Source organism: Cucumis melo, chromosome 8 (genome assembly GCF_025177605.1).
Source record: "Cucumis melo cultivar AY chromosome 8, USDA_Cmelo_AY_1.0, whole genome shotgun sequence".
Classification (NCBI taxonomy): Eukaryota; Viridiplantae; Streptophyta; class Magnoliopsida; order Cucurbitales; family Cucurbitaceae; genus Cucumis; species Cucumis melo.
Genome location: NC_066864.1, coordinates 33,845,835 through 33,865,024, shown reverse-complemented (window position 1 = coordinate 33,865,024; position 19,190 = coordinate 33,845,835). Strand labels below are relative to the sequence as shown.

The following is a 19,190-nucleotide window of genomic DNA, read 5'->3' as shown; positions in this document are numbered from 1 at the left end:
TTCATCCTACCCATACTTGAAGAATTCTTAGTCCGAGGTTCTAGGCTAATTCCTTCTTTCAGTTAGGATTGCTTTCCTTTACATGCTTCCACATCTCATGTCCAAAAGTGCACTTTTTGCTTGCTTTCAATTCAAGATCTGTCTTTCTCAACTATACTGAATTGGTAAAGAATCTTTTTCAGGGTTGACACAGCGACCGAGATCGAACTCTAAACCCCCTTCCTGCCAATCCTATAGCCTGAGCACCCACCTATTCAGATGATGTATTCTACTTCTTAGTTCTTGTGAAGAGTTCTTGCTTTCCCTTTAATGGGACAAGGGGCGAAGGGGCGAGTCTTCGGATTCCTCAACAGGTAACGGAGATCCCCTCTCGGTTAGTTATTCAATTGATGAAAGAAATGGATGGAACCTCCTTTGATTTTATGGATTCCCACTCGGTCTCACCTTTCCAGTCTCGTCCTCTCCCCGAAACTACGAATTCCGATGAAAAGAGTACTGATACTAAATCAAGCCCTATCCATGAATTTCAGGCGGATGAATGAAGAAAAACCGAAGAGCGAAGCGACTGAATACTCGTGCAAGCGCAATCAATGAAGATCCATAAATCAGGAGAGGAATGAAATCAAGAGTCCGACTATCCACTGAAGAAAGTAGGCAAGGAAGAAATATGCTCCAAAGTCAGAACCTACTTCAATGAAGAAGGCGGAGTAGGAGTTTCATGCCGCGGAGCTTCTTTGCCGGAGTCCTTCTTAAGGAGTGCAGAGCGCAAATGGAGTCCGGACTAGCTTAATTAGTCAGAAAAATCAGACGTGGGTGTCAAACTTCTCAAGGTAGAGAAAGAGATGTTTTCATTTTCATTTCTTCTGATGTTCATCCAGCAAGAACGTGAGCAAGCTTCTATTTTGATGCCTTCGATTCCAATAACTCATCCTTCTATCACTGGTTCGAAAAGAGGCTTCGCCCTTATATTATATGTCTTTTTCTGATTCTTGATTAGCCTATCCCGGCTATCTTGTGCTTGTACTGGAGACGCCAAGCGTAGGTGCGATAGGGAATTACAAAAAAACCAGAGGTTACTCGGTACACCAATGGTTAGCTAGTGTCCTCCGTCTCATCCGATGGTACGTTTGAAAAGCTAGCTCCTCTCCAAACCACTCCTAGAACAATAAATAAAAGAATAAACTAAGGAGTCAGATTTCTTATTGTATTCTTTTTTCTTGCTTCTTTGCTTCCTTTGAACCTCTCGATCGGACCTTTATTCTATGGATTGAAAGAGATAGGTGGCCCCTTTATCTATCTAATGTATCAGCTGATGGGTCCCGTTAATTCCGCTTTAGCAACTCATATATTCTCAGTCTCCTTCGTCAAGAAAGAAGAGAAAGCGATCTAGCTGACTCTGTCAGGAACGGATAATGAAAGAGGGACAGCTAAATGTATAGATTTCAAGGATTTCTCCTTTCTCCTTTTAAGATAGATAAGCCTCGCGAATAAGGCATGAAAGAGCTTCTCCTTAAACGGATTTCTCATCCGAAACTGAAACAAGAACTAGAACTGAACTGATTAAGAGAAAAGATACAGACAAGGTCCTTCTACCCCCCGATCCGAAAGGTATCCTACTTTCAAAGAGTTCCCCGCCTCAAGAGCGTACTCAGACTCTTCCCCTAGGCTTTCTTCTTATCTTAGGAGGAGCATTATTCTTCGCTTCGCACTACTTATATCTTATTTCATCTTCTTATGAGCTTCGCGGAGCGCAAAGAATAAGACGACGACTGTAGGACGGAGTGCAATCAATGAAGATCCATAAATCAGGGGAGAAGTGCAAGAAAGGAAAAAGGAGACCTACCGCTACGTGGGAATTACTTGAAAGAGGAAGAAAGAGAAATCTCTTCTTTGCGCTCCTCTTAAGTCTAGGCTTTCATCCTTTCGCTTCTAGTTCCATCTTTGACTTAGTGGAATTTCATGAGTCCTCCGCTTTCAGACTCCTAACGGAGCGGATAGACCAAAAACCATAGATTTGAGCCCTCTCATTGATAAGGACATATGAATCTGTGAAAAGAAAGCTAAACGGAAAAGGCAATATTGACTAATTAAGCTACTGAGGACGGGAAGAAGAAGATCAGACTGCTCCTACTCCTTAGGAGCCCTCAAATTGAGCCTTTCCTTTGTTCATTGATTCAGTCTCAACTCCTCGATCATTCTTCTCACCTAGGCTTTCTTTCTTCTTTTCTTGTTTTTCACTTGTTGTCCGCACCTTTGTTTTGAAGCATTTGAATGCACTTTGACTTTCAAAAGGGTAAGTGAATATGGATAAAAACAAGTCCTTCGGACAGGTCACCCCTCGAGAAAGCGATTCCTCTCCTACCTGGGTCTACATACATGGAGGGCCCTACTTTTGTAGGTTGAGATTCAGAAGAAGAAGATTCAGAGACAAAGCAAGAACTACCAGTTCTGAACTGATGATTTTGGAAATTTCTTTGCTTGAATTAATGTAATGAATGAATGAAAAGAATGAGATAAGCTAGAAGAATGAAGAAAGAGAATGAAACCTATTCTAAGCCAAAGCAATGGCCGCGCAAGCAACTTTGACGCCGACGAAGAGCTTGAGAAAGCCCTTAGATATTCTCACTATCATCAGAGCTTGATAATCTATTTCAAAGAACTGATTTGATTGGCCGAGTTATTCATTATGTTTTCTTCTACCTCCGAAGGAGTTGTCTTTCCTCAATCATTGATTTTCATAGTATTTTCAAAGAAGAAAAACCTTCTCCGTAAAGAGCTCAAAAGGATCAGTCCAAAGGAGCGGTCAGCTTTAGCTTTAAGGATCCCCTCTTGAAAGGCATGAAAGACTAAGGCTATATAAGTAGTAATTCTCGTAATAATCTCAGAATATACCTTGAGTTTGACGGATGCAAGTCGGACTCTTTCTTTCTCCCCGCTACCGAGAAAAGAAGGAGAACAAAGCCACTTACAAGCTCTGAAGCTGCCCATAAAGGCTTTACTGGAACTGGAAATAGCTGTTCATACGACATAGTAGGAATCTGTCTCGATAAGGGAGGAGAGTAGTTTAAGGGCTTTGAAGCTTCCCCAAGAAGGAGCCCTTGATTTGAAGAAAGCAATAACTCAAAAAGAGGAGCAAAGAATTTGCGAAAGGAGTCCAAGATTCAAGCTTCATCAATGAACAAGGGCTCGACTGAAAGGAGAGAAGGAATTCCATTAGAATGCAGCGGAGTCCTTTCATTCTTTGAACCCGTCCGAAGGACTGATTTATATCCATATTAGCTTGAATTCAGCCTTTCTTGAAATTCAAGCAGTGAGGACTATGAAGACCTCCGGACCCTCTCATTGATAAGGACATATTCATATGAAACTGAGGCTCCGTAGGATAAGCTAGTCCGGACGGAAGAACTCGACTACCACGGACCGCTTCTTTGAAAGTCGACTGATAAGGTTCTTTGAAAGTCGACTGATAAGGAGTCAATGAGGCAGCTCGACTGATAAGGAGAGGAGCGAAGCCACTCGACTGAGGTTAGGAAGGTTCAGAGCGAAGGTACTCTACGTTTCAGATATAGGAGAGGAGCGAAGGTACTCGACTGAGGTTAGGAAGGAGAGGAGCGAAGGTACTCGTAGTTTGAAATATAGGAGAGGAGCGAAGGTACTCGACTGAGGTTAGGAAGGTTCAGAGCGAAGGTACTCGTAGTTTTCAATATAGGAGAGGAGCCCGACGATTATTATGAAATTCAATAAGTCGACTCAAAACAAAGAATAGGGTTCTTTGAAAGTCGACTGATAAGGAGTCAATGAACAAAGGCTCATTGAACTCGACTGAGGTTAGGAAGGAGAGGGGCGAAGCGACTCGACTGAGGTTAGGAAGGAGAGGGGCGAAGCGACTCGACTGAGGTTAGGAAGGAGAGGGGCGAAGCGACTTAAAAGGTTCGACGAAGGAGCCTGAATGAACAAGGGCTCAATAAAGAAAGAGAGGAGTAGTCCTCTTGACTCATGAAATTCCAAAAGCTGTCGCTTTCCTCATTGATAAGGTGCAAAGATGGAAGAGGCTTTTAGTGGAAAAAGAAAGGCGCAAAGAATGATCGAAGGGACTGAAATGAAAGTTCGCCTTTTATCATCTGGCAGGTGCGAGGCAAGGAGACGGAGTTATATCAGGAGAGATCATAAGCGAATATTATTTCTTTTTCGACTTCTTTCTTGAGAGGTGCAAATCTCTTATTCGACTTAGTAGAGGGATAGAGGATCTTCTTTTCTTAGTTCCCTCGGGGGAGGAAGGGGAAGTACTATTAAGCAGCAGCTAAGCAGCATCAGTCCCTTCCCCACGTAGCGGTTGAATGAGAAGGAGATAGGGGAAGGTATCTCTTTCGGAAAGAGAAGTAGTAAGGTCTTGATCGGTAAGCTCTGAGTTATGAGCTATGAGAAAGAAATCTTTGAATAAAGGAACTTGGATTATTGTCAAGTGTTTACAGGATTTCAAGGGAAGAACTCTAGAATGAGGCTGTTTACTCAAGCCTATCAAGCTGCTTCCTTCTTCCTCGTTCCTAGTTCCTCCTTTCTATCCAGCCAGGTTCCGCAACTCATTCCACTTTTCTGATGAAACAAGAGAATGAACCTCAGCAAAAGGCTGAAGCCACTTCTGAAACTCTTTCCTCTGAACCGCGGAGTGGGGACGAGAAAGGAGGTTAAGACGAACTACGCCTACCCCCTACGGCATAATATAAGGATAGGAGTGAAAAAGAGCAAAAGGAGAAGACCCACGTAGCGGGACACAAGCCAGAGATAACCCCCTTCGGAATCTGATCTGAACGCCACCTCAAGCTATTTCTCTGAATAAGGCCGCGCTAACCCAGTTCACCCGGAAATAGAGAGACTGATCGGTGACCGTCCCCTAGGCTTTCTCCCCCTTTTTGCTGCCCTTCCTTATTGCCAGCACGTGGATTTCTCCTTTCAATAATAAGGAGTGAAAGAATCTTTCCGTCGCTTACAGGCACTTCTAATCCGCTTATAGAATTGTATTCAAGGCGGGGATCCCTTACGAGCTCCCCTGGTATCGTGCAGGCGGCCGAAAATACAACCCCATTGGCTATAAGCCTCTCCTCTTGCAGCTCCTCTATGTTGGAGTCAAAGTTGAAAGGCTCTCTTGGCCCAGGGCCTTTCGTCCACGGTTCAGGTAGAAGGTATATGCTTTCCCATGAAAATAATGGGAACCTTGGCCTTCTTATATCAGGTCCTTTCGTATTGAGCATCTAGCCTGCACTCCTGCCCATGAGCGTGAGCATCCCCTTCATCTAATTCCGACCTTGTTCCGATTCGTTTTCGGACTGCGCCTTGTCTTCCATTCACTCATCGACCACCCAGAGGTCGAAGTCATCGTGTGCCCCTTTTTAGTCGTTCTTCCTTTGTCCCTAGGCTTGATCTTCTTCTTCCCTTAAGCCCTTCTTTAACATACTAAGAACAAGGCTTTTTGGTGTACTTGGCCGCCCATAGACAAAGAGTTGCCTTCTCTTTATGGATGGGCCTCTGGAAGACGAGGTTGGTGGCGATCCAATCTAAGAATAGAGATTGATCCTCTAATTCTTCTTAGAAGAGGCCGGCCCCTCTCCTCGAGATAAGCTACTCGTAGCTCCATAGTGGATCTCTTTTCTTTCTAGCTTTATCTGCTGGGAATCTTCCCTGATTTTGCTTTCAGTACTGTACTTGGACCAGAGGAGCCCTGCGATCTCTGGATCGCCCCTTAGCTCCAGGAAATCATCGTACTGCTCAATCCTCTCTCTAAGCTTCCGCACACGCTCGTGCTGGTTCACAATGGTGGAAAGCCTTTTGTGCTTTGAAGCAGCCTCTGCTTCTTGCAGTATGTCTTGAAGGGAGAACTTTCCCCAGACATAGGGCTTCTTGTCTTCTTTGGTGACATATAAAGAGAGGCTGGCCCACGCTTTATGGAATGTAAGACAGCACTGTCTTCCTTCCCATTCTGTATCGGCTCCTCTAATTCGCGGTATTGCACTCTATCTGGATGCATTCTCATTGAGTAGAGCTATATGATAATGCGCCTCGTCCTTCTCCTTCGCGACGACTATGGCAGTGCAACGGACAGAATATCTAAGCTCTAACCTACTTCCCATTTCATCCTGTGTAATTCCCTTTCTCTGAGCTTTTCCCGCTTGGGACAGAGTTCTTAGAATGAATCAAAGAAGATGACTACTTCCCTCGAATTTCGTCCTTTTAGTTCTTCCCTCCAAATTAGTACTACTTTGAGTCATGATGCGCTGAGTGTCTAGTCAAGGCTCAAAGAATTTGAGGAGCTGCGGATGGGTGTCTTACTACACACCCTTGAGTCATTTACATGACACATTAACTGACGAATTTGTTCACCCTAGGGACTGATCGATGTTCTTGGTAGGCTTTCTCTTTCTGGCTGATTTTCTTGTCTTTTTTCGACTATATTCGCTTTCTTCCTTTTAGTAGATTTATGATCTATATGGCTCAACGAGATTTCTAGTTTTTGACTCATGGTCCCACGTAGCGGTATCTCTTTCGTGATCCGGGAAGGGTACGAGAAAGCGGCAGCTGGTGTGGAGTGGGACACAGTTTGATCGACAAGCTCAGAAAAGAATGAAAATCAATGCAAAAGGAAGAAGGACGAGAACGGAATGGGATTACGCATCTGAATAGGAACTATATCAACTTCGATCGCAAATAGCCTATGTGCGGCGGGACTGGTAGCTCGCTACCTGTGAGAAATAGCTGAGAAAGGAAGCATCATTGGCTAAACCCACGAGCCAGAGACGGAATTCCCAAGTCGAATGGAAAATCACCCATTTCTGTACCGCTTCCACCGACCTCTTTTCTACTACGGTCAACTTCACTCTAAGCTAATCCAGTTCTCTGCCTAAAGGTTCACTTGAACCTACCAAGCCCAGCACTTGCCCGCTTGACGGTCGGAGCGCTCTTTTATGAAGGAGAAGCGCGTATATCTTTGATCTATGCTTGGCTGGTGGAATAGATCATTGCATGTTTGAGAAAGACTAAAGGCGATGACTTCTCAACTCAATCGAGATCGATCGCTTTCAAGACATTATTCATTCCAATAGACCAATTTGAGCCTCTTCTTTTAGAATTGGAAAGAAGAATTTTCGCTAGTCAGATCCATACAAAAAGAAGTGCGTCTCACTGTCACGGGAATAGTCGGGATCTATTTCAAGATTCTCTTTCTTTGCGTATAGGAAATGTGCTAAGGTGGATTGAACTAATGAGTCCACTATGGGGTCATATATAGACAAAGCATCTAGATCACAATTCATATCACACAGATATAGAAGTCTGTTTTTCAAATTAGAAAGATCTTTCACTTTCAGCAATGAGTACTCATTTGGATTCAGTTTGTAGTTTTGATCTAAGAAGATAAAAAAACATCTCCAACTCACTGATCATTCCCTGAATTTCACATCTGAATACGCAAACATTTGAATTTCCTTTCGTTGACCTTCTTTCTTGGGTCGGCTACAATTCTCCTACTTATTCCATTCTCCTGTGGCATCTCTTGCTTTAGCTTAGTGCTTGTCTTGAAAAAGTGCTAAAGCTAGCGCTGATTTGATTTAGTTGGAGAATAAAGGACTGAGAGCAGGCCTCGCGCTCAAGTCGAGACTCTTATATGTCAATAGAGAAAGCAGATTCAGTTTCCCTTTATGAGTACCTATTGGGTTCGAAACTTGCTCCTTCCTGAGTTTTTGGCAACAATTCTCTATTACATAGCTCTTCTTCTCTTCTCAGTCTTGCTTCCCCGCGGGGTTTGAGCTAAGCGTGCCACTAGCCTTTACACAGCTGATTAGCCTCGAGTCAGGCCTCAGATCGGAAGTGCTTTCGCTCTCAACTCTTCTTTCTTATGCCCGAAAACTAGAATCTCTCTGCTTCCATAGAATGAAAACCACTCTTTCCTTCCTTCCTAGAATAGTCCGCTTGTCATTGACTTCCATAAAAGAAGAAGAAAGAGTATAGAACTCATATCAAAATGAAAGAGGAAGACGTCTAAAGAAAAGAAAGACATTCAGTTGATGTACGGGGTCAAAGCCTTCTATGGGAACATTCGCCTACCGCATGTAGGCCGGGGGCCTGAAATTGGTCCTGAAAGCTAGCCAGGATTGATTATTCTATTCCAACTTCGACGATTGCCAAATCCAAATTCAATTCATACACTTGCATTGACCATCTGACCCCGTAGTTAGGAGTCTGAAGACCTCAGTAGTAGTCTGTTTTCATCATCCATATGTAATAAAGAATTTCACAATTCAAAGAAAATCAATATAGATCCTCAGATCGGGCTAAGGCTTTCTCGTCAGGCTTTCCTCTTCGAGCAGACATAGGAAGAGTGAAGCATAGTATAGTCACTTCCGGAATGAATAGCAAAGTCTCATATCTTCTTCTAGTGAGTGAAAGCAATCAATGAACAAGGAAATTCCAATGGTCAGCGGGAATCTATATCAAAGCTCGAATACTAGACTAATGAGATAGAAGAAATGAATATCTAAGAAGATTCAAACTAGTCAATATCATAGAGTAGAAGAGTCAGTTGTAGTTCTTGTATCATATGAAAGTCAGGAAGAGTGGTTGTTCTATTAGATAGTGGATCTCCCCACTACGCGGTGGATATGGAAATGAAATGGATCGAGGCTCAAAGAATGTGAAAAGGACTTCGGACTGATCCTTTGGAGTCTTCTTCCTTCTATTTAAGTAGGTGATGACTGCTTTCTTAGCTCAAATTCATCAAATGCAAGAGCCAAAATTCACTCTTTGACTAGGGAAAGAGCACCAGAAAAGGGGGATGAGAATCAGTAAGTCTGACTCGGTAACCAAAATAGCTTGTCAATTCAAGCCCTCGGCAGCTAAAGGCTGCTAATAGTCATCGTCTGGGTGTCCAACGATTATGATGAGATCTCGCCATTCTTTGCGCTCCATCTCCTGCTATCCTCGGAAAAAAGCTATGTATTCCTTTATTCTCCTCTTGGAATCAGGCTTCTTCTTTTTTCTTCTTGGGGGGCATAACAATTCTGATGTTTAAAGGGAGCCGCAAAGGCTCTATCCCCATTGTAGTAAAGAAGATATATAGGCCACATGGCCTAATGTGGGTTTCCTTCCGATCTACATATAGAAAGATGTCGGAAGCTTTGGGGCTCTCCCTGTCGTTGTGGCGGAGTTTTCACACCCATAATTGGTATGAGAGCGAAGTTGAGTAGATTCAACCCAGCCTGGGTGACCTGCTCATATCTGATAGAGATATAAGGGGGATTTTCTCCCGGGTTATTAGACCTCCTAACTGGAAGGATAATAGAATCCTTATCCCTTCTGATCTCGAGCAGGCAAAAAAGAGGGTCAAAACCATCCCTCTCTTTAGGAAAGAAGAGATCTTTGATCCTCTCATATAGGGATCCCCTAGAATTTTGAAAACAATCATTGAGAGAATGAAGAATGTAATTCTCTACTCTAAGAGAATTGTAGGAAATGGCCGGATCTACCATGAGGTCCTGCGTACACGCTCTTGTAAGAAAAGCGTTCCAGAACGTCTGAACTTGCGCTCTCATAAATTCGGTAAGGACTGAGCTTTCATTCCACAAATTCTTTGCGCCTCTCCTTTTAAGAACATAAGCTACGCCCTTCTTCATTCAGTCCTTCGTAGCTTTATTCTGCTTCGCACCTTTCAGGTTCATATGGGGAATTAAGCTAGTCCGGACCCTTATTTATTCTGGACCCCTTCTCATTGCTGACGATTTCGATTTTCTTTCTCCGATCCTCTTCGTTCTGTCTTCTTTCCGACGGATCAGCCCTATGAGATCGAGAAGGGCTTCCGATTCTGTATGACAAGAGAACGAGCATTCGCTGGACGGCCAAAGATTGAATGAAATGTTGGCATGGGGTTTCGGCAATTGAAATTCCATTTTCAGTCTTTTGAAATTGAAATTGATCTTGTATACGCCGGTTGAAGCAGACCTTGGAGCATCCAAAGGAAGCAGCAGAGGCAGCTGTGGCAGAGACAAGAGCAAAAGCACTAGTCTCCGTTGATCACCTATCAGCAGGGGAAGCAGCATAGGTGGCAGGAACTGACTAGGGTTTAGATAGCAATTCGCAGAGCATTCGTTTACCTCTCGGGTCGAGAGCAGCCAGCCCTAGAGGTACCACACTCAGAGCGGGATTCCAAGCGCTACGTGGGACGGATCCCTACCTCCCACAACCGACCCATCATTTCTCAAGCTGATTTTTGAGGCGGGCACAGGTGGAGACACAAGCAAAGGCAGATCCCCTTAGAACTTCATAATCCCGGAATCCCTTCCTATTATTTGAGAGACTAAGGTTCACATTTACCCATAATCCATTGAAGTAGCACCAGCGGCAAAGGTAGAGGTTCCTTCGGCTTAAGGAAAGGAAGTTGACTTCGTTGACCCGGATTGAAGCAAAGACGCAATACACACGGAGGTGGGAACTTCAGTCTTCTATATATACATCAAGGCCGACCTACTTCTAAAAAAACGGAAGAAAGAATTGACTCCATTGATGCATTAATGACCCAGTCAAAGGTAAAAGCACTCGATCGCCCATATACGAAAAGAAAACCACTTTCAAGAAAGAAAGATTGAGATTTCGAATCCCTTTCCCTTTGGCAAGGTTAGAAGCCAAGCGACTATTAAGGAGCGCAAAGAGGACTCCTCCTTCGGAGCCTTCGGTAGCCAAAGCTTGACTAATCAGAACTACCCGCCTGAGTCGGCAAAAATCCTTTTTCTCTCCCTTTCTGTTCCGTAAAGGGGTCAATATCCGGATTCATAGCCCATTTCATACCCGCTTCCCCCCAAGGTATAAGTCAGAAAAGCTTGAAAGCAGATCTGACAAATACTTGGAGGTATGGAGCCACCGTCGGTATCAGTTTTGCGTGCGTAGTACGCGTAGGTTCCGGTCCCATGGGTACCCTCCCCCATGGCAGCCACGTATGGACGTCCAGACTCGGATAACTACGATTAATGCCTTCTTGTCTCGGACCCCTAGGCTTCCGTGCAATCCTGGGAGCCTTAAAGAGGAATCCGAGGTGAAGTGAATCAATCATTTTCTGATTTTAGCAATTCTTTCCTTTAATCGTTATAGAACCTCCGCGCAATCTAGAAAGAACCCGAAGGCTTAAGCCGAAACTCGGCTGACTCCTAGCAAGACCGAAGCTCCCGTAGAGGAGCTGAGAAAATATACCTACCCCACCCTCATGACGCGGATAAGAAGGGAGGAAAGAGAAGGGAAAAAGAAAGAAAAAGAGCTAAGCTTGAAATCTTCTTTGAACCTCCCTCTCTCCCCAGTTGTCGGTAGCCGCTAGAGCTATCGGCTTCCGGGTTTGAAGGTAGGTTCTATTTCTCAGCTCCTTGAAGGGAGAGGAGGTCTTCCGTCTTTGTCTTTCCTTCCAGTCAGTCAGTCTTCTCTCCTTCCTTATAGACAACTTATAAACAAATGATAGTTAGAGTGGACTGAAGCCGTGCGGGGGTGGTTCGAAGGGAAGGGATGGAGAATCTGAGCATCGGTGGGCAACCCGGAGCGTACTCCAAAAAGGAAGTGACTGCGGTTGCCCGCATCAGAGCGTCTTATCATATGCCCCCCCGTGGGGGTTAGGGAGGAAAGCCTGAAGTCAGAGGAACTCTATTCCATCCGAAGGCTTAAGAGGGAAGAGGGAAAGGGGGGAATCCAGCTAGACCAATGCTGCCTGCCGATAGCGATAGGCTTATTCGTGGAACAGCTCCACATTCAAACTCTCATAGTGGCACGCTGGGAGACCAGAAAGAAAGGATAGGTTATCAGCAGCTTCCCTAGAATCTGAATCCGCTCTCTCTTTCATCCATACAGAAAGAAAATAGGAACTCCTTCTTTCAGTGAGTAGGAAGAAAAGAGTAACTCAAAGAAGAAGTATTCTCTCTTTCCGTCTCGTCTCAGCACACCAAGCAAGAGTAGCATTCTCTTTTTCATAGGCATCCATGCTTGACGGCTTTCCTCAGCTAAGGAATTCGATCTGGGTGAAAGAGGTCTCAGTTTCCGAGTCATAGAGTAGGAATAGCCCTAGCCTCCAGCGCTCACAATTCTTCTCTTGTGGGGTCCCCGGCCCAGGTCTCATTAACCGTTTAGGAAGAGTGCTCGATAGACTAAAGATTCACCGAAAATCTGAGCAAAACAAGATCCAGTCCGAAGGACAGACAGGTTAATATGGATAGGACTGAGGACGGGATTTCTCACGCAATATGCTTTGCGCCTCGCAATATTCTTTGCACCTCTCCTTTTCATGCGCTTCGCTTCTCACGCAATATTCTTTGCGCCTAGCGTCTGCTTTAAAGGTAGAAATCTTCTTTCTTTTTTTTTCCATAATAGTCCGTCCTCCGGCAGTCGCAATATTCTTTGCGCCTACAACAAAGAAGATTTCAGTTCATTTCTTTCGAAGGAGCGGAAGCGGAGCGTAGCGGAAAGAGCCTGAAAACAAAGGTCCAGGTGATTTATCCGGAGGACTATCCAAACAAAGGTCCAGGTGATTTATCCGTAGGACTATCCATTATCATAGAACTTTGCGCCTTTCTTTCGAAGGAGCGGAGCGTAGCGAACAGCCGTCAAAAAATGATACCCATCAGAGGGAAAAAGAAGAATGCGGTCGGGGATTTTGAGGGTTAGGAGAAGGCAAGAAAAGAAAGGCAGGGATCTTGTTCAGATTTCCGCTTTCTTTTGCCTTGATAAAGAAATTCCACCCATCTATTATCCTTGATAAATGGTTTGGTCTCCATTTTGAGGATTTATATGAGAGCCTAGGCTTTCCACAAATCATTGACACACTGATTCTTCTTATGTCTTTTTCTTTCTTTTTTCATGTAGTCTGAGGGCTTTATTAGTTTTTTTTTCGATTCATATTCTGACAAATATTAGCCCGTATATGCGTCTTACATTGTCCTCAGTCTGAGAGCGGAGAAAGACAAGAGGTTTCTCCACAGGATATTGCTTTACGTATTCAGAACACGCTCCGTTGCGTGTCGATTGTCATTTCTACTGAAAGAAAGGTGCGGATTAATTACTCAGTAGCCGTCAATACGGTTGGAAGGTATACTGGTACTGATCCAAAACAAAGGGCGAAAACAAAGGCGCAAAGAATATTGCCGAGGTTCAAAGCATATTGAACCGCTTCCAATCCAAATTCCAAACACCAAACAAAGGCTCGACTGAAAGGAGAGGCGAAGGCTCAAAGAATGATCGACGAGACTGAAAGGCGCAATTCAATATGCGATTGATACATCAGCTTTTTTCGATAGCTACCCCCGCCGACTCTATCTTTTTGAGAATCAGCTTTCCCGGAGCGTAGCTACTTAATCAGCTCTTGAAACTTCATGGAGCGTAGCGACTCAGATCGCTAGCCTAAATCTCTACTTTCCCGGAGCGTAGCTACTTAATCTGCTTGCTTGGAACTCTATCTTTTTGATCTGCTTGGAGCGAGACCGCGACTGAATCATACTTCAAGAGAGCCCGCAAATTGCGCCTTCTACGCGTCCAAGTAATTCATAAGAAGCCAGAAGAGGTCAGACTCCGTCTCTCTTATTTATGGCGTCTGAACGGGTGAAAGAGAGAGAAGAACTTCCGAAAGAGGTCTCGCAACCGGTACGTGGTAGTTTAATGCATAGCTGCTGAATACCTATCATACTTGTCCGGCTTTTCATTGTCGGCCATATCGATCTGGCTGCTGGGGCTTCGCCCTTCAATATTGGAAGCGGAGCGGTGGGTTCGGGGGGGCTTCGCCCGCGGAGTGGGATCCAGGAGCGTAGCCTAGCCTTTAAAGAAGGACTTTCTCCCGCGTAGCGACTCTATCTTTTTGAGATAGCTACCCCGGAGCGGAGGCAGAGCCGTAGCGTAGCCTTCTTCACTTGCGCTCCTTAACCTCAAACCTTGTTCATTGACTCCTTCTTAGTCTCGGTCCCTCTCCCCCTATCGTCGGCGAGCCGCTTTCGCTCCTTCGCACCTTGACTTTATTCAATGAGCTTTGAGCCCTTCGCAATATTCTTTGCGCCTCCCGTCCGACCTGTCTTATGGAACCTTCGGACCTGTCTTATGGCACAAAAGGAAAGAAAAGAAAAGAAGAATGAACTCATTAACGAGAATGAAAGAATAATTATTCTTGAATAACCTTGTTTTTACGGAGCGGAATCCAGAATAGACCTCTCTTTATCCGGACCAGAAACTAGAACTCTCATCAAAGTCTGTGAATTTCTTTGATAGGCTTTCTTCTTTTCATTGCGTTTTCCCGTCTTTTTTCTTGCATTTTCTTCCTTTTTCTCATCTTTCTATTTAACGATAATAGAGTTCAAAATCAGGCATTTGACTTGAAAAGTTGCTACTTTATAGGCCCAAAACCTAGCTTTTTCTTCATTTGAGCTAAGAAAAAGAAGAAATTGAATATGTCAAAATCAGTCAAAAAAGATCTTTTCTCGGTCCGAAGTTAAGCTACTCCAGATGAGTCTGAAATCCATATTCATCTTCAAGGAGAGGGTCAAAGCCCTCAATCAACTCGAGTGAGGTTAGGAAGGAGAGGTTCAAAGCCCTCAATAATAAGAAGGGACTGTTCAGGCTCAAAGAATTTGAGTGAAGGAGTGCAACTCAGAAATTCTCCTTGTTGTTGACGCCGTCCGAAGGACTGATTTATGGAACTCAATCCTTTCTTGAGAAGTCGTTAATTCAATAATCTCTTGAACTAAGGAAGAGGTTCTCGTTGAAGACGAACTTGAAGATGAATCACCAAACCCCATCCCCATTTGGAAGGGTCCTAAGTCGCGAGAACTCTTTCTCCTAAACGCACTGAAAGACCAAAGCACCCTACTTTTTATGTGCAAATTCACGGGTTTCTTCTGTCTGGTCTTAGGCTCCCCTTTTTCTGTGACTGGGAAAGCCCTCTGCCTCCAAAGGAAAAAATCTCTCCCATCTGGTATTGCCTCACTTTCGGTTCGTACTCTTTCTTATGTGTTCTCCATCGGGCTAGCGCTTGAACTAAATTAAATAGGTCTTGTGCGGAAGAGTTGGGAAGGAGTGTAAGAGGGCGAGGTGCCCGTCGTCCAGCCCTTGATCCTGAAGTAGCGCAGTGGCTTATTATAGATCTGCCTTCTTACTTAATGAAAAGCCTTAAAAAAGCAAAGGCTTATGTTCCGTCCTTTTGACTCCTTCATTCCTTGCCCTAGGTCTCCACCCTGTATTTCAAGAATCATTCAAAGGGCTTCAACCAGAAAGAAGATGAATGAACTTAGTGGGTCCAGCGCTCACCTTGCCCCCATGACCCTAGCCAGAGCCAGTCGTCCGTCTTGCTGGTCTCCGCTTTCCTTCCTTGGCTTCCAGGCTCCGGAGGAGATTCTTTGCCGTAGGGGGTCCTTCGGACCGGCACAAGTGAATAAGAGAGAGAGTATCATTCTCCCACGTAGCGGTCTTCTCTCATTCTTGTATTATATTCTTTCTTTCGAGGTGGTGAAGGTGCCAATGCTTTATCATAAAGTGGGTAAGTCAGAAAGAGCCCCGAGGATTCTCCTCAGCCTAATTGGGGACACCTCCGTCTAAAGGCACCTGGTGGGGCACCCCCTTTCAGTTGATGAGGTTCCTGCAGTGGCTGTGGTTGTCCCAGTTCTTCTTTAATTGGCTGTTGTTGCCCACTCCACGGTGCGAAAGCTAGATCTTGGAAGTAGCTTTGATTCTTGAAAAGCCATTATGAGCAAGGAGAAAAGAAGAAAGCCGTCAGTAGGATGAACTCTAAGGATGAAATAGACTAATCTACCCACGTAGCGGTACAAGAAAGCGCCCGTACAATGGGGACTCCCAAAAGAGGAAGCGGATGACGAACTTTCAGGGGAAGGAAGGGAAGGCCCCAATCACGGGTCGGTCGGCATGGCATCGGTTGGTGGCAGAACCTGAGCCACCCCTTGAGTCAAATGATCAGTTTCATAGGTCCCAGTTGAGTAACCGAGGATAGAAGCTTCTCGACCAGAGAGGATAGAAGTGAGATTCTTTCTTTCGGGAGAGGCAGGCTGCAGAGTAGACGAGGGGAAGGAGTGCAACTGCGAGACCAGACGGAGAGTAAGCGGGCCGTTCATTAGTAGGCAGAAAGGTATGAATTCCACCGAGCCAGCCGTAGCCGGTAAGGCAGAGGAAGCCCACGTAGCGGTTTCGGAAGATGCTGAGTCAGCTCTTTCGGCTGTAGCTGTGGCCATTCTTCTTGCTGTGAAAATATGGTAAATAAGAGTGAGAATCGATAACTCGGAATTCTCTCTTCAGTCAGCTCTTTTTTGAGATCTTTCATGAATAAGAAGAATAGGAAGCGAAGCAGCCCGGGCGGGACCCGTCCGCGAGACCAGACCAGATTTAGTTCCTTCAATTGGAAGAAATCTCAGACCAAAGGGAAGAAAGCCCCCATATAGGGGCCGGGCTCTTGCCACTGAGTTGGGAGTAGAAAGAGGAGAGGATGCAGAAAGCTGCGAGACGAGCAGAGGTTATGGAATAGCTCGACCCACTACGCGGTGTAGAGGTTAGAATAAGGAAAACAGAGTTGTATCAGTTGAGCGAGAGGAGATAGGAAAGACCCACGGGAGAGGATGCAGAAGTTGCTTTTGAAGTTCTTGTTGATACAGGTAGACGCCGTCTAAGAATAAGTGGAAGACTTCCCTATCCATAGGGTTATGAGCTAAGAAGAAGAAGAAGGGGAGGATACAGAACTCGGAAGCAAGGGAAAAGACAGATCCATCCGCCTCGCTGGTTAGAATATGCTTTCCCGAGTGAACGAGGGGCAGGGGAATAAGGAGAGGTTCCCGATCTTGAAGCAGAGGTCTCAGTTAAGATAGCATCTCCAAAGGTAGACGGATCGAGAACAAGAAGGAGCCATAGCGGGAGGGGGCCCCCCTTATTCATTCTCAGCAGCTAAACCTATGATATTAGGCTATCCTGTCAAGGTGCGAAGATTATAGACGAGAAGGATCGGTGCTCAGCAGCTAAACTGATTTAATTAAACTAGCACGGACCGGTTCAAAGAATATTGACAGTAGCAGAAGAGTCCGCGCGAACCCCCTATCCCTTTCTTCAGTTTATGTTCTTGTGGCTGCAGAGCCTGCTGTCGATCTTTTAGCCTCACCCGATTTACCGCGTAGTGGGTTATGAAAGCCAAGAGTGATCCCACCGATTTGGATTGGATGGTGCTTGCGTAACCTGCGTTGTCGGAAGTGAAATCACTACTCAAGAGGTAATGGCAAGAATAATTCAATGCTCTTTAATCCGAGGGTTTGTCCAGTTCATCCTCCTTCCATTCCAGTCCCACTCGAGAAGCTGCTGTGCTCCGACCTGCGCGCACCCTTTCTTGTTTTCAGTCTTTTTGACCCCTCCTCCCCCACTCCGTAAGAGTAGTCTTATTCTATATAAAGCAATTAAGCGGAGCTTCGCATACGATACATTTGTTTTGGATAATCTTTACTACCTACGGCACTACATCTGACTCCTCCGGATTATTTAGTCCTTCGGACGGTCCTCTTGACTCCTATGTCGATCGATTTGCGCTCCTTTCTCAGCCATAGTCAATCATAAAAGCGAAGCGACTCTTGTTATTATATGGACAGTCCTTCGGACGGAGGACTATTCATTGCCGTAGGTTTAGTAGGTCGTTTTCGTCATCATCAAGACCTAGGCTTTCTCCTTTCGGATCTCTGAATTCATGTCTTAAGCAATGAATCAATGAGAATAAAGTCAAAGACTGATCGGCCTTTTCTCGGTTCTTGCTAAATGTGAGTTTTTAGAAGATTGATATTTAAGGAAAATAGAGAAAAAATGAAAGATTTTTCATGAAAAGTTGCTGCAAAGTGGTTTGCTCTCCTTATCAGTCGAGCCCTTGCAAATTCTGAATTTTAGCTAAGAAATCAGAAGAGAATCTTTATCATATGGATTTCGTGAAGGGCTCCTTCACATTAGCAGAATCAGTCTTTATGAAATTTCAAATTCTTTGAACCTCTCCTTCCTAACCTCAGTCGAGTTCAACTCAACTCCTACTCCGCCTCCCCTTATCAATGAGCTTCTCAATCTCCTTCTCCGCCTCTTGCTTTCTTCTTTGCTTGACTTCTAGACATTAGCAAGAAAGAAGTTGATCCTATCAATCTCGATTCAAAAAAGCAACTACATCATTTCCCTACTACCGGCTTTCAAGCATTGAACGAAGGATTCCTGCCCTCGGACCGCCAAAAGCAAAATGAAGAAAGAAGAAAATGGTGACGATCCTCAATTCAAAGCCCTTGGTCCGCTTCAGCTGCCTGACTGAATTCAGGCTTTGAAATTGGAAGACGACTTGGTTATCTCAGAGAAAGGTAGCAGTTAGGCTAATGGAACTAAAGAAGAAGCTGCCGTCCTTCAAGATAATAGGCCCCGAAAGGAAACTTATCTACTCCAATGCTTCGCTTGAAGCTCAACTTGACGTAAACCTTCGGTGCGGTAGACTGAAAGACCAACTCTCCCAACTCAGCAGAAAGGGATCCCTTCAGGGGACATTGACTAAATCAGCTTTCCTCTTGAAGTTAGACAGCCGCCCCCCCTACTCAATCTAACTCAGAGAGTGCTGCTTTCTATGAACTTCACTCTACGGATGACTTCTTTTAGAACCTCGGAGAGCGGCTGATAACCTAAAGAGAGACTGAAAGATCTCTTTCTTCTTCAGTTACCCCGTTACGTGGGTTACCCTAGACTGATTTCTAGCTTTGTTCGCGCGTACGATTGATGGATCAAGGTAAAGCTCAAGCTGATCTAAGCAACTTCTCTGTCTACTAAAAAAGGATTTCTCCTTCGAATGAGAACTAAGAACTTCTGTGTCAACAACTACTGCTACGGGTCTTCAACTGCAGAGATACTGATTCTAGGTCGAGTTCTTCCCTCCTCCGCCTTCTATTCTATCCTTTCCATTGTCCCTCTTTTCAATGAGTTAGTTCGGGAACCGAGTTCTCTTTCCTATTATGTCCGGAATAAGGAAAGACCAAGGATAGGCAGCTTTCTTCATTCTGAGTGATTGCCCGGCGTCCTGGTCAAGCAGCATTTATCATCAGAGTAGATATGAAAAGAGAATAGCTTTCCAGTTTGCATGTCTTAAGCTGATAGCCTCTCCTTTTCTACTCTTTTTCCACGTTCAAAGAAAATGGAAA

At 44.8% G+C, this 19,190-nt stretch overlaps 1 long non-coding RNA gene across 1 annotated transcript in view; it reads left to right on the top strand.

Moving 5' to 3' along the window:
- The window catches only part of LOC127150582 (uncharacterized), a 191,938-nt gene that overhangs the window by 10,852 nt on the left and 161,896 nt on the right, over nt 1-19,190 (top strand). The gene's annotated exons all lie outside the window — the stretch shown is intronic.